Raw genomic sequence first — 16,469 nt, 5'->3', positions numbered from 1 at the left:
AAAAACCCTTGACAAAGTCCCTTACAATTAAGGAAAAACAACATATTCCTGGGGTATGAGGCAAAGTACTTTCATGGATCAGAAACTATCTGAGAGACAGAAAATAAACAGGAAGAAATCATCAATTTTAATCTTGGCAAAAGAAGCCACAAAGATTTGTAGTAGGACCAATATTGTTTAATATATCTATATGGAAAAGAGTGAGCAATGAAGTAGCAAAACTTGCAGATGACACAAGTGTATTTAGATTAATCAAGACCAGAGAGGACTGTGAAGAACTGGAGAAGGACTCATAACCCCTTCCCTCGAAATATTATAATGTCATTATATAAAATCAATGGTATTCTATCACCTAGATTGCTGTGTCAGTTCTGATCATTCGCCTTCAGAAAGATATAGCAGGAAGTAAGGGAGGTTCAGAGATTTGTGATGGGTGTGGTTAGAGGCTTGAGAAAATGTCAACATGGAGAAAGACTGAAAGCATCATGACTTTTATTTTGAAGAGGAGAGAATAAGAAGAGAGATGACAAAGGTGTACAAAATAATAGATGACAAAGAGAAGGTAGATCAGCAACTTCATGAAATTCAAATATGGAAATTTGAAATGATAAAAAGGAAATATTTTTACACATAATGTGCAATTAGCATGTAGGGCACACAGCCACAACATATTGAGTCGAAGGGCTTAACAGGACTCAAAAATAATTAGACATTTAAATGGATAACGAGAAAGTTTACAGTAACAATGGATAGTTGGAAAAATAGATATATAGGGCTATGTTAACATCTCACAATCCACCCTGATCAAGGAGCAGTGAGTGGCTGCAGTTCCTTAAGAGCACATCTGGGACTGCATTCTAACTCTGAGAATCACACTTTGCTCCCTGCTTCCCTCTTGCTCCATGGGGCAAGTAAGTTGCACTGGCACTTTACCTGGTGCAGCTTACTTGCACCTGAGTGTTAGCTCAGCTGTGTTGGGCAGAGCCCATAAGGAATGCAAACCTTCATGATCCAGGGCATAACCTAACCTATTAATTCACAGAAGCTAAGAAGAAACTTCTGTTCTAGTTCTTATTCTGTTACTGAAGCCATGTCGTCTGAGAGTTGTTGGACAAATTATTCCTTAATTGTCCGGTATGGAAATTCTTGCAACTTCTACTGAAACATCTGATACTAACCACTAACTAATCAAGTGCTGGTCTAAAACAGGCTGGTCAATTCATGTGTGTCTGCCTGCCCTCCTATTATTTTAACATAATCTGGAAATCTGAGAAAAATACCAATGAGAAGAATTTCAACAAGTGATAGCATGCCAGGAGCTTTCAAAACAATCTATCCATTCTACAGAATTACTCATGGGATAGTGAGACCTTTACCCCTAAGCATTTTCAATAGATTTATTTGATCATACATCATTATGACACTTATCTGAATTGTTTGAAATGCAATTATCATCACATGAATCCCTTAATGCTTTTCATTACAAGACCCTTGATCAACATCTTAAATATGTTACCCACATTCTGATTCTTCTAGTAGTCTCTGTATTTTGCGAGCTGTTGACTGAAATAGTTAAATCGTTTTCCTTGTGTTTAACGATAGGTAATTCCAGTTGTTTGAAGAAAACACAATTTTTTGTACATTTTTTGCATATGACTATTGTCTTTTTAAATGTCATAAGATAGGAGCAGCCAACTTTCACACCAAACAGAAACATATCAAAGTCTAATGTAAATCATGTTTACATTTCCCTATGCATTGATTTTGAACAGATAGACTGGACATTCCAGAAGACTGTAATGCCTAGAATACAGCAAGCTATTTGAGCTACCAACAGGGAGCAATATAAACAGAATATGAATATCATGAATATAAAGCAGTGATCTGAATAAAAGACCAAATGCCCCAGTAAGATGGTCCTTGCAAAGCATAGACAGTATAGAAATAGGAAAACAATGGAGATGGTTGAATTATTCACTGAGAATACATCCGCTCAAATACCAAATTATATATTTATGATTGTATTCAAATGCATTGGAATCTTAATTGGACTATATTCTAGCCTATTAGTATTCATGAATCTAATCAGAAAACAGGAACAAAAGTGTACGACTTGGGTGACCATTTTCAAAATCGAATCCAGAATACCAAATATCAACACTGGACACTTCACAAATACTCCAAGCCTGCTCTTTATTTGTCTGCAATGCTGTCAAATATTTTGTATACTGCATATACTCACAAAATCTGGGACTGATTCACAAATACTATGTGGGGAAATATAACACACCAGGGACTTAATATTTGTTGAATACTATTTGACCAGCTCTATCTGTGAACAGTTTATCTGCTGTTTGATCCCTTTTTCCTCTTTGAAATTGTCCATCTATACATAAAAATCCCTATAATCCTATCATTATTTATAACTGTTTGACAAACTATGTGAACAAATTTTAGCCTATAGATTGCTTGTTTGTTGCTAAATGCAGCTGTTGCTTTGAGCACCATATTTGATTTCTGGAGTTTGCTATTTGACCTTTTTAACTTTATAAACAGGAGCTGAGCCTGAACAAATCCTTGAGGTTTTGATTCTTTCTGGGAGAGGGCGGAGAGCATTTTAGTGAGAGACACATAGCTGGATATAAGCAGAGCTAGGGAATTTCAGAAACACTTAAATCTTGTCTTTTCTTCTTGTACTCAATAAAGAAAATTATATCTAGACCCTGATATGTTCATGGCAAACACAGAAAATTTAGATACAAATATAAAATACTCCTGGTGGAAGGTTGCAATGTAATACTACTTTATTTCTTAAGATCCATAACCTTAACACATGAGGACAAAAAACAGAGAGAAAGAAAGTAGGCTGCGCCCTAAGATAAAGCAACACAACATACCCCACCTTGCTGTGTAGGCTGGCTCTTTGCAGACTAGCTGCAGATAATGTGCTTTCCTCAAAGCCTGCTAGAACCTTCAAGCAGGACCAGGACCTTAGGATTTTAAATGAGAGCTTGTAAATTTTATATAGATTTCAATACATCAGAGACCCAAACATAAATTTTCAGTTCTTTCCTGACTAGAGAAGACAAAACCAAATGTAGGGGAAGCACACCAACATACAGGCCATGTTACTTCACCCAGTGATATTCTACATTGGCTTAGTGATTTGTGATCGAACTAGGAATACATCAGATAAATTGTTTACATCTAGAACTGCTAAGACTGTGGTTGGCAAATACTATGTTCAGTGCATAGTGGAAAAAACTTCTAGGTTTTGTGAGTGTATTTGATGAATGTCACTAACAAATAATTAGCAGTCTGTGGAGAATTTGTGAAGTATCTGATTTTGGTATTGATTTAAAATGTCATAAAATCTCTTAGCACTGCTTAGTATCCAAAAGCATCCAAAATCCTGTGCTTCTGAGTTGTCAATATCCATTTGTCATTTTCTACCCGTGTGATTCCTCTGGGGCCCAAAGTCGAGTTGTACATTAAAGAAAATACAGCACAAGTCTGGTACTGGCACAGAAACACACTGGGCATGCTGACAGACAACCACCACCTCAGAGAAATACATGAGCAACGGCATTTTATTATGGCGTCATACGTGCACTCTAGATTTAAAAAACACAGTGGGTTCTTTACTTCTGCTTGAGGCAGAGACAGACAAGCCACTGGAAGCAAAGACTAATTGACACAGTGGCTGCGTATTTTCAGCAGGGATGCAAAGGCCAGGCAGCATAACGTAGCTCAAAGATGAGAGCAGCAATAGCAGTATAATAGAGGCAGTTCAGAGGTAGAGAGGTCCCTGTGGGAAACATTGGAGGACTTTGGCCTTGTCAGCATTGTGCCCCAACTAGAGAAAGTTGCATCTGAAGCTAGGGCTACACAGATGGTCATTGATACCTGCAATGTACCATTGTGGTGTCTGCTGTTAGAGACCTTTCACTGGCAAATCAGGAGAGATCTCTATTTATCCCTGTTTCAAATAACTATAAAAAACCTTTACTATCCACTTCTGCTACTTAGTTAACAACTCCATACAGTGTTATGGGTGAATACCATCCCTGCCTGATCTCTCTGCCTATCTATTGCCTATCTATCAAGGCAATGTGAACAGGCTGATATTTAGACAAAGAAATGAATACTTTCTTTTACGGGAATATCAACTGCCTGAAACTAGGTTACTCCACAGCAGTAGTGGAAAATATAATCAGAGGAGGGGGAAGAGGACACTACGGTATGATTCTTTGAGCAGCAATACTAAATATGTACTCCATAATATGTTGTGATCTGTATAATTACATGTATGCACACAAAGATTTGTCCTTACATCATGTAATACTGCTAATCTTTTTGTGCTGGGCACAATTGTCACCTATTCTTTACACTGCAATACACATGATCCTCTGTGCATAGGGGAAGGAGTTAGATAACACTCCTTACTGCTTAAGGGGGGTAATGAAAAGACATTTTGGAAAGTAGAATTTCTTCACGCTGTCTCTTTGGAAGTTCATCTCTACAGGATGCTGATAGAAAGCCGTTACTCTGACAGGAGCACTAAGATTTCAGTTACTTTATAATAGCTAATACTTGGTAAAGCTGAAGCTGTGAGATTCACCAGTAGGTTTTCAGCTTGCAGTCTGACCACAAATGTCCATCACAGTGGGATTTTCTGCTGAAAGTAACTATCTGCTGTAGGTTTTCACCTTTGCCTTCGAGGTTCTACCTTGTATAGGACAAAGGGAGTTTGTCAGAGGAAGGGAAAGTGTCTCGTTCTGCACTGCTAGGCTTCCACTGATGGTCACACTAGATGATCACAGAGATACCTTCTGTCTTTATAATCTATGACTCTAAGTTCCATTAAGGAGCCTACATCAGAGACTTACTTAAAGTTGCCTAGCAGCAGCTCTAAATTATATCAGGGCCAGCAGCTGGTTCTCACCCTCTGACCCTGATGTTCTGCCCCCTGGACCTAGCAGAGCTCTGACACAGGAAAGAATCTTATCTGAACTCCTATTTTTTTTATTTTTTTTTTAAACAAGATACCATGGCATCCTAAAATTAAATGGAGATGTTTATGATTCTTATGCTGCTTGTATTGTGCTACTCACAGCATTTATTTTAATTTAAACAGCAATCCCCTTGAGCTCACTGTTGAATGAAAAGGATATTGTTCCCCACATCCCAGATGTAACTATTCATTATAATGGTGCAAGAAATCTTCAGAAGTTCTGGGAGGCCAGCTGAAGTAAGCAGCACTTTTATCTTGCTTCATCTTCTTGCCCAGGAGTTGGTCCTTTTAACTCTTTCTCTTCCTGTTAAGAAAGGAGAAAGAAAAAAAAATGAACGTTATCTTTGTGACAAAATGCTGGGGAGGGAGAAGAGGAGGCAATCTCCCTTATAACTTTTATCCCAGTGTTTAGGGCACTCACCTGAGAAGAGGAAAACCCCAGTTCAAATCCCTGCTCTACATTAGGCTATTTACATGTGCGGATATTGGTGTTCTCTGATAACTGGCCCCGCAGACAAGATAAGCAAAGGAATAGCTAGTTTGAGGACCCTGTTGGGGCTTAGGAATGAGAGAGGCACTGAGGCAGCAGGCTCACTGGCAGAAACTTAGATTCCTAGAAGGACTTTGATGGTGGAAACTCAGGTACGTAGGGACTTACGGCACCTGCACAATTAGATAGCAGCTAAGCAGAGGTTTTGAAGATCTCAGTGGCGTCTAAATGTTTGACTTAGATACCTCAATCCTTTTATGGATCTAGCCCTTGATAAATAAGTGTTCAATGCAGGCTCATTAAAATAAAAAGAATACATGCTTAAATGGGTTTGGACAATTATTTAAATACAAGATTTTACTAGAAACAGGGGAGAAAAGCTACTGTTTTGAGTCCAAATTCCACTCCAGTGGAATTTTGAATCAAGTCCATCTGAGTCTCTGTGATTAGTACTCCATATTTACATTGGTGTACCTGAGAGCAAGATCTGGTCCTTGATAAGCAAAATGTGTAATTGCATAATGTGATATGTTACTGATCAATAATTACTGCATAATGGGAAGAAACTGACAGATGGAGGAGTGCAGCTTCTCTGTACAGAATAGAGCCAAAGGAAATACAAATATTTGCTAATATTGTTAATATGAATTAAACCATGTTTTTTCTAGGATAAAGTTGAATCCAAGTGAACTCTCTAATTGCTATAGTAATTAAAAACTGTTATTAAATGTTATGAACAAAAAATATTCCTACTAACAAACAGGACTTTAAGCATTTTCCCCCACTTCATCATTTGCTAATACATGTGGCAGGTGTGAGGGGTTTATTATTCTGTCCATTAGGAGAAGGAGAAAACAATACATTTTATTCATATAGGGCTCAATCTTTCAAGGTTTTTCTACTACCACTGACTCCATTGGCAGCAGACTGTGCTTAGCAGCTTGCAGGAATGCTCAGCTCATATAATATTTTCTTTTCTAGCCTTCAAGATACATGGCTAAGAGCTAATTTAGCTAGGAAAGCCAGTGTTCACGCCAAGGTTGATCTGTCAAGGTGACACATAAGCAAACTAATTCTGCAAACCTTGTCATGCCAGCTTTGTTCCTAAAGTCAGTTCTTTGCTGTGTCCCTCAGAGTGCTTTGTGAAACACTGTCTACACCTGTATGAAGAATTCACTTAGTGAGAAACCTTAATCTGTGCATAAAGCTGACACATAAGCCTTTGGGGGTCATAGGGCAGGTTCTGCAAGGTGTACAACTTGTCATATGAAATTAAACTTACTTGCTGGCTAGTTCTCTGCAAAGTACTCCAAGTAAATGCAGGTAGAACAGCTAGACTAGCATGAGTGCTGTCACTGCTGTTCAAAGTTGGATCTTATTTCTTTTAGTTTTTTATTCATTAAAGATATACAAAGCATTTCATTTCCTTAAAATGAGTTACTAAAAAAACCAAACAAAAACCCCACACAACCTCTAAATATATTTGTAATAAATTGAAACTTCATTCAGGTGAGCATTACAGTTATGGAAGTCTTATTTGCATTGAGCTTCTCTTTTTAATTTCAGTTCAGCAAATGCACTATCTAGAAAGAGAGAGACACAGATTTTCAGCTGGTATAAAGTGACAGATCTCCATTGACTTCACTGGCGCTATGTCATACAGGAACTCAACTGAGCTATGGCAATTTATGTCCTGACCCAGTACCTATAAGTTGATTGCCAGTTCTAGAACTGTTTTAAAATGATACATCACACTTTTGCCACTGCCACTGCTCATGGAGCAGACATCTTAATTGTGTAGTCCACAATGATGTCTACAGCTTTTTCCTGAAAGCTACTACTACTAATTCTGAACTCAATAGTCCATATACGTAGCTGAGTTTCCTCCTTCCAGCGGGCACTACTTTGTATGTGTCTTTGCTGAATTTCATTTCTCCCCGGTGATAGCCTGTAACCTAAGTTTGTCATGTTATCCTGGAATGCCTCAAGTTTATCTCAAGTTTATAAAGCCTTTCATACTAAAATACCCCATGACAACCTTTATGGAACTTTTCACCTTATCCTTTTGGACCTTGAAAATATCTTAGCATAGTGGCAGTGGAATCAACACACTTTTCATTAAAAAGATTATCCTGTAGCTCACTCGTTTTTGTGGAATGTTGAATTATGAGTTTTTAGCAGCCTTTTTTCTATGATACTGCATCAGAGACTACGATTTAAAAAAAAAAAAAAATGAGGTTAAGGAACTAAATAGATTGTGTGGTTTTCAAAGGTGCTGAACACCCATCAGCTGTCATTGCAGTCGGTAGAAGATGCTACTTTCTCACCACATTTGAAATTCAGGCCCCTTTCTTAGGAGCTTTAATATGGACTAAAGAGACTATTTTTGAAGGTCTGGGTCTATATAACCTCTGTTCTGGCTCTGAAGTTTATGATTTGTTGAACCACAGTTATGTGAATCTATACTAGAAGTACCTCGGCTTTTCTCACACTTTGGGCCAGATTCTCGGCTCCATTCAGTTTCCTGTACACAGCAGGCTATATGGGGACATAAAGGGCTGGTTACAGCCTGGCATGGGTTAGAGCAATCTGGCCCCACACAACTCTAGCTTGCACCAGATGACAATATCTCCTAAGAGATTGTTTGCCATTTGAGCATAGCTGGAGTACAATGTACATAAGGTATTCCTCTTTCCTACCTCAGCTGCATCCTCTCTGCTATGGACTCCAAGAGCATCTTGTAGGAGGCAGCTATGCCAGTTTATTCACACTGAAGAGGCCTCTATGGTGGGTTGTGACTGAATTCCAACTCTTTTTGCCACAGTATGGTTGGACAAATTCCTTTTGTAAAATAGTAAGTTTTTAAATGTCTATCTGTACAGTTTGCATTAACAACCTGAAGCTGCCACCTTTATGCGAGCAAAATTCCAATTTATTTCAGGGGGAATTTTGCCAAAGCAAGGATTGAATATGGGTGACAAAACTTAGCCCAAGAAGCCTATTTTTTAAAGATATAGAATACTACCAAAAATCATAATGCATAATGGGAATTAGCTTTTTGGCTATAAATATAATAATTGTATAAGACCTAAGACGTTCCAAGAAATGTTAACCAGTCTGTGCCATCCTCTATTTATAATACCTTCCCCTCCAGAATAAATGGATTTTCTCAGAAGAGTGAAAACTATCTATCAAATTTATCTGCACACAGCTAGTAAGATATTTAATGCCTACCTCCTTTAGCTGGGGTACCACATTCCAAAAGGTCTTCTTTTCCTTCAAGAAAGAAAGAATGTAGCTTGAAAGAATCCTATACACAGACCTTGGAAGGAAAGATGAAATGCCTTTCATTCAGCCTTCAATAGACTGTTTCTAATAGGTGCTATTGGAAAGATTTTAAATGCAGTACTAGCTTTTGAAACACATTTTTCAGTAGGAAGTCTCCTCAGGAATGTTATGTGGCAGCTCCTGCAGGGCCACATGGCCTAGTAAGGAAAATAGGCAGTCAAGAAAAGAAAAAAAAAAAACCCAACAACTATTCTTTGTCTTCTACATCTGCTTCCTTAGGATTTTCCAATAATCAAAGTTTTCAGGAGAGCTGAGCAAACACCTTTGACAAAGTTTGAACCGACTTGAAGTAAAACACAAAACTTTCACATTAATATTATTGGTTAACAATGTGAGAAAGCAAGTAAAGAGGAAACAAAAAAACCATACCAAACCAAACCAAACAAACAAACAAAAACACCAGTGGAAAAACACAGTGAAAATGGTTCAGAATGGGTAGATTGAAAAGCCCTGTTTTGCTGAGGTTCCTGCAGCTGTCCAGTCTAGTGGGCACTGCTGGCTTAGGAGAGGAAGTGGCCAAGGTATATTCTGACTAAGTATATTCCTACACAGCTTCCTCCCCTGGGTTCATATCTATATAATGGTTCTATACTCCTACACTTCACCATAGTATCTAGGTGCCTTCCATGGAAAATCAAATATATGATGCCTAGGCTGCATTTAAAAGCTGCATTCTTGACAGCATCTCCAGGGAGATTACTGGTGCAAAACAAACCTGGTAGGGCTCCTTGGAGGTGCAGCAAGGTACAGTGAGAAGTACCTTCTGACTCTGAGTGTGAGGTATATTCTGTATATCGGGGACCATAGGTGTAGTATCTGCAACCTGTCTAAGTAGCACAAGTTTCCATTTAGTTACACAGACAGGTCTGAAAATTGAAAAACCCTGGAAAAAAATCTGGAAATAAGTTACTAGAAAAAGGGGTTTATGAGCTAGTTTTTGTTTGCAAACAAATTTGCATCCATCCACAAAATTGACTTATTACCTATAGTTTTCAGGTTTTTGCCTTGTTTTCCAAATCAGCTACACTAACCCTAATGACCTGTTGTCTTTCATATTCTGGGTAAAGAAACCACCACACCCTGAGTGAGAGCTCCCCATACCACATACTGTGTCCTCTGAAACATGGTTTTTTCAGAAGCAGGAATCCATGTCTTTATGTGTGTCCCCATGACTATTTATGGTCAGTCTTTATGATCATCCTTGTCTTGATGGTGATTAAGGAATTTATATAGCCTTTATGGAGCTGATGCTGTTATAGCAAGTCCTTCATTTGTGGCCATAAAACCATAAACTAGTGGCTATCAACCTCTCCAGACTACTGCACCTCGTTTAGGAGTCTGATTTGTCTTGTGTATTCCCCAAATTTCACCTCACTTAAAAACTACTTGCTTACAAAATCAGACACAAAAGTTATTACTGAAAAATTACTCACTTTCTCATTTTTATCATATAATCATAAAATAAATCTATTGGAATATAAATATTGTATTTACATTTCAGTGCATGGTATGTAGAGCAGCATAAACAAGTTACTGTCTTTATGAAATTTTAGTTTGTGCTGCCTTCATTAGTGCTTTTTATGTAATGTGTTGTAAAACAAGGCAAATTTTTAAATGAGTTGAAGTACCTTCTGGAAGACCTCCACTTACCCTTAGGGGTATGTGTACCCCTGGTTGAGAACCACTGCCATAACCAATCTACATATGAAGCCCCCTCTTTGGTTTAATTGACATTCATTATCACCGTGCCTTATTTACCTGTGACTGTCAATGGTTTTAATTTATTTTTGAAATATCAGCTTGGTACCTTGGAAGTAAAGTCTTAGGCTTTGCAGTGATTTTTCATAGTGTTTAAGACAATAAGGGACCATTAGATCATATAGTCTGACCTCCTGAATATTCCAGGCCATTAAATTTCACCCAGTTACCCCTGTATTAAGCCCCATGACTTTTGTTTGGCTGAAGCAAACCTCCCAGAAAGGTATTCACTCTTGATCTGATGACATCAACAGATGGAAAACCACCAGTTTCCATACTGGTTTGTTCCAGTGGTTAATCACCTTCACTATTAAAAATGTGTGTCTTATTTCTAATTTGACTGTGTCTGATTTTTCACTTCCATCTATTAGTTTTTATTATGCCTTTCTGCTAAATTAAATAGCCCTTTAGTACTCGGTATTTTTTTCCCCGATAAGGTTCTTAGGCATTGTAAAAAAGTCAATTTTCAATCTTCTTTTTGATAAACTAAACAGATTATGCTCTTTGAGATTGTAAAGCATTTTCTCCACAGTCTCAAATAATTTTTGAGACTCTTTTCTGCACCTCTCAAATTTTTCAGCATCTTATTTTAAAATATGGACTTCAGAACTGGATGCTTTTATTCCATTATGTGCCTCACCAATGTGACATATGGAAGTAAAATCACCTCCCTACTCCTATGCACTACTTCCCTATTTATACATTCAAATATCACATTAGCCCTTTTTCCACAGAATAACACTGGAAGCACAAATTCAGTTGCCTGAGCACTATGACACAAACCCTTTTCAGAGTCCTTGCTTTCCAATATACATCCCCCATTCTGTAGGTGTGACCTGCATTTCTTATTACTAGGTGTATAACTTTGCATTTGGATCCGTTAAAACACATTTTGTTTGAATGGGCCTAGCTTACCAAATGATCCAAATGGCTCTGTATGACAAAGGTGTCCTCACCCTTGTTTGTGATATCAGCACATTTTATCAGCAGTGATTTTGTATTTACTTCAATGTCATTGATGAAATTGTAGAATAATATCAGGCCTAGTGATATCTAGAAACACCCCAATTCAATGATGATTTCCTGTTCACAACTACTTTGAGATGTGTCAGGTATCCCGTTTTTAATCCATTAATGTTGGCTCTACTGATACGTTCTTCAGCTCCTGCCTTCCAGATGTCCAATCCAGGCTGAATAATGTTTTGCTCAGAGAAAAAATACCCTAGTAAGTGCCCTTCCAAAATGAAAAACCTTGTGTTAAAGATTATTTTACTCAGGATGGCTTCTATTATGGGCACTCAGGTGCAGCCAAATGCCAAAATATTGTGAGGGAAATAGAAGGAACTAAAACTAGCTTTTCTGTTCTGCCTGCTCATAGTGAGTTTGACTATCCATCTTTGACATAGAGCAGCTTAGAGTTTCTCAGTGGTCTATGAGCATAATATTATCTCCTGCATTTGGTTTTAATTTTTAATATTCTAGCCATAGAGAAGGAGATAGGGTTACTGTGATGAAAGAGGAGGGCCTGTTCTATATTTTGTTTAAAGTCACCAATTGAGGATCTTGTCCTAGATTTTTTCATTGAAAAAAAGGGAAAGTTTGAGGTGATAAAGAGGAGGCATGGAAACATAGTATGTATGGTATATCACTTGAAGAACTATATTCATATGAATTAAAACAAAGATTCTGACTGTCCTTGGCCCTCTCATGGGTGCAGAGGACAGGAGGGCAAAATTAGCCTTCCAATCTCTTTTGTATAAGGGCCAGGGCCAACTGGGCACTGTGTGCTTCCAAGATCTATAAGCCATCCCAAAAGAGAAGAGGAAGGGCTAGGTCCTAGCTCCCTCCCTCTGACTGAGATGAGGGGAACATGCCACAGCATCCCAAAAGATGGGGCAGTGTACCTACTCCCCCTGAACACTGGAGAGCTCATGAAGGGATCATGTACCTCTCTGGCTGCACTTTATAACTGCCCTCCTGACATAATTCCTGGGGAAAGTGCAAAATCTACCTGCCTTTCATGCAGTGTGAAACCCTTCAGGAGATGTACAATCCCTTCCACAGATGCCTTGCACCACCTTCTGCCTGGGGTTGTGGTCAAATACCATAATCTAGTTCATAATAGGCATTTAGCACTGGGTAAAGAATACCTAACTGGGGCAGGACAGAAGGAAAGAATATTTTCTGGGTGGTGTTTGCTCTAACCACTCTCAGAGTGACAAGGATTGTCCTTTCCATCACTATTTTCCCACCCTGAAATGTCTTGCAAGTTCTGGATCCTACCTACAAAGGAGGGCTGAATGTGACTATTTTTGGAGCCTACATCAGAGAGAGATACTGAAGACTGACATGATACTCTCCCAGTCACCCCAAAGAACCTGGGATCATGTTTCTGAGCCTGACTCCTGAACTTGGAGCCCAGACCAGCCAGAAAATGATGTCTGCATTCATCTGAGGAAAAAAAAAATCTGGGAAAGATAAGGAAGGAAACTTGAGCTGTTATGGTGTTATCATAGTTTTATTCAGGAGAACAGTCGTTTGACTGAAAATAATCTGAGAATAGCTAGGAATTTTTATTGGTTGAGACTCTCATTTATAGTATAAATATACATAAAATTTGCACATTCATATAAGATTCTACCTGCCATTCTTTTTATGAGCACATATATAAACTAAACACTACTTTATAAAATCAAATGATTCAAGCCACAATGATAGAAAGCGCTTAATCTGATAAAGTCCTCTTTTATGGTACCAGAGAATTGAATTTACTGTCCTTAGTATTGTTTACACATTATGGACAGATTATTCATGGTTTTTCTGGATTCAGTTATGCTTCTGGCATTTAAATGTATGGTGTAAATCTGCACGTCAGTATCCTTATTCTAACAATTTACAGAAGCTTTCAGGGATAATTGAAGAGCCTATGTCATTTCAGTTTGCATTTTTCAATACCAAGGGGCTTTAGCATGCCAAAGCAAATGCTTTTGTTTTACAAAGCAATTTGTAATTGCTTTTAATTAGCATCCATTTCCAGGTCCAGTCTGAGTGCTTAAAGACACTTTTGTCAAGCATTTTTGAGAATTCTTGACTAAAAATCAAGTGACAAGTGCCTTGCACAAATAGAAAATGAAGCTTTGGTGGAGACAAAACCTCTCTGTTAGGGTTTGAGTGTTGGTTGTGGCATTTTAACCACAGTCCTGCATCTCCTTCTGTTACCCCAAAATTTGACCCAAGACACTCCTATAATGGCCTAATTATACCAATGGACCAATCACAAACCTTTTCTGTATCAGTGGGGAAGAGAAGGCTTGACCTTGTAGATTTGCAAGGGTTTTACCAGGGGCTTCCCTTTGATCACTGGAAAACTCCCCAGAACTGACTGCCACCATTTACCCTTGGGAGGACATAGATTCAGCCTTCTGATCAAAGGATTGACACCCAAGCAGCAATTTCTTTGAAAACAACTATTCTTTATTTAATTATCAACACAAACAGATCCTAAATTCAGTCAGTCATAGAACATACTACACAAAAACACAAGTCATTTAACCCAATGTGGACAGGAGAAATAGAATAGACACAATGTAACATAACAACTTATAGAGTTATAATGTAATAGTCATTATATGACAGTTTACAACAACAGAAATCCTTTTAGTACACAAAAACAAAATAACCAATAACACAGTACTCTACACTAAAGATAATGATCTAGAGTGATGGCATTCCACAACTGGTGATCAGTCACATTTGGAATGGAGACGAAAGATTCTTTACTGAAAGCTTTAAAAACAAACTCCGGCAGGTCCACTCAGTCAGCTGTATTAACTCACTTATACTTATTCATTCTTTAAATTAAAATAAAATGGAGCTTACTTGTTTAGATTTTTTCTATTCCCTCTGATTCATTTAGGGTCCTTCTGATCTGTCTCTTTGTGATTTCAGCTCTTTTATAAAATGTCCACTTCTTCTCTAACACAGTCTCCTGCTGCTGCACTGCCTGCTTCTCACCTTCTGCTACTCCACTCACTCTAAGCCTGCCAGGTCTCCTACTTATATACAGATTTTAACTTTCTCTGATTGGTTGCTTTTTCAATCCTGGTACTCATTCTCCCTATCAGCTCTAAACTGTTTCGCATACTCATGCTGGACCTGAGCCTTTCCATCAGGTATTGTGGAGTGACCTGTTTCCAGATCATTTTAATGCCACCATTTTGATTTTCTCAGATAAAATACAGCCAGCGGCCATTTTGGATTTTAGCTGTAACTGCTTAAAACTATTGTCATTTATTACTTATTAAAACTTATAAAATTCTAGCTAATTACATTTTTGTACACCTAAACATCATGATTCACTCTCATCACCTTCATTATGTTAATTAGAACATGCCAAAATTAAGATTCTTTTGCCCCCGCCTCAGCTGCGTGATAAGGTCTGTGGTGCTGAATCCTTGCACAGGCTATAGCAGCTGAAAAATCTTTTGTATCACTTCTCTGGGCCAGCAGTACCAACTCCCACTCCAGACAGTGGACTAGCAATATCAAGAGATTTTCTTAAAGTGCTCTTCACTTAATACAGCCACAGGTCACAAAGTGATATTTATAATCTAGCCTGTCTCAGGCAATGCCTTATTGCTAGTGCCAGTGTGAGGAAAAACGAAGTGCAGTATATATATACATGTGCGTATATGCCTGTGTTGCATGTGCTCCCTGCATCTGCAAGCATTGTTTAGATTGTAATCCCAATGCTGAACACACAAAACAATATGTGATAGAATAAATCAATAGTTGCATATTTACATTTCTCCCCACTGCTTGGAATCAGTAGTGAATCATATGTGTCTGGGAGTGGAGACAAGAAGAGGACAGAGGGAAAAGGAAATGGTATGGCTTCTTCCCTTAACTGAAGCAAAAGCCACCCCACAACACATAACATCTTCAAAACAATAATTACATTGATCATAAACCCTCCCACTTATGATGTAATTTCCCCACTAACAATAAAAAAGATGGTGGCAGAACCTTACCTAGCTGTGGCTCTGATGCTGCTTCCTGCCCAGTTGTTTCCCCAGCGACTTCCCTGAACAAGTCCATGGACTCCAGGTTGAGGACATCTTCCAGGCCCGCTGCCTGCATGGTCTGTTCTGACTCTGGTGGTTTTTGTAGCTCCTCTGATCCCTTTGCCATCAGGGTCTCTTCTGGCTCTGCTGCTCTTTCTGGTTCCATTCCAAAAATAATTCCATTTGTTCTCAAAAGCCCATCCAGAACTACACTGGGCTCCATGCTTGGGGCAGTACCTGGAGGTCAGATCCTTGTAGGGGCAAGTTGACAGTGAGTTTCTAGACTTGTCATTGGTGTCTTTTGCCTGGCAATATGTGGGCTTCAGGTATTTTTAATTCTTTCCTGCATTGAATTGTTATTCATTTAAGCTCCTCCTCTGCCTGCCTCTTAGAGATGTTATAGTACAGGTATTGATTTTGAGTATGGCTCCCCACATCATTGACCTTACTGACCTCACCCCATGGGTCCACCAGAATGTCAGTGTGCACTCCTGGACAGCTGGCAGGATGTTGGGATGAAGAGCTCCTGGATGGCATATCTGTTCAAGTGCTGTCCAAATGCTGTGTAGAAATGGAGCAGATCATGTAGAACATGAGACTGACTTATGAATGTCAACACAGGCTACACTGGAAAAGTTCATGATGCAATAGTTTTTCACCACTCAGGAGTTTACATTCATGGACAAGCTGGGACTCTAATCCCACCAAATGACACAGTCGTAAACAGTTATCGTCCCTACTGTAATTCTGGGGAACCCCATGTACCACCTTTTGCTTTGGCTTATGAAATCATACC

General features: G+C 38.6%; 1 long non-coding RNA gene across 1 annotated transcript; it reads right to left on the bottom strand.

Annotated features, from left to right (window-relative positions):
* Positions 1 to 5,026: 5,026 nt before the first annotated feature.
* Positions 5,027 to 14,629, bottom strand: LOC137162642 (uncharacterized). The gene is made up of 3 exons (XR_010922446.1): positions 14,490 to 14,629; positions 8,739 to 8,780; positions 5,027 to 5,318 (listed from the first exon to the last, which is right to left on the bottom strand). It is a non-coding gene; the product is annotated as an uncharacterized lncRNA (long non-coding RNA).
* Between the last annotated feature and the right edge of the window lie 1,840 nt (positions 14,630 to 16,469).

The sequence above is a fragment of the Emydura macquarii genome, unplaced genomic scaffold, assembly GCF_026122565.2.
Source record: "Emydura macquarii macquarii isolate MOO-44397 ecotype Brisbane River unplaced genomic scaffold, CSIRO-AGI_Emac_v2 contig_2448, whole genome shotgun sequence".
In the NCBI taxonomy this organism is placed as follows: domain Eukaryota; kingdom Metazoa; phylum Chordata; order Testudines; family Chelidae; genus Emydura; species Emydura macquarii.
This window is presented reverse-complemented; position numbering and strand designations above follow the sequence as displayed.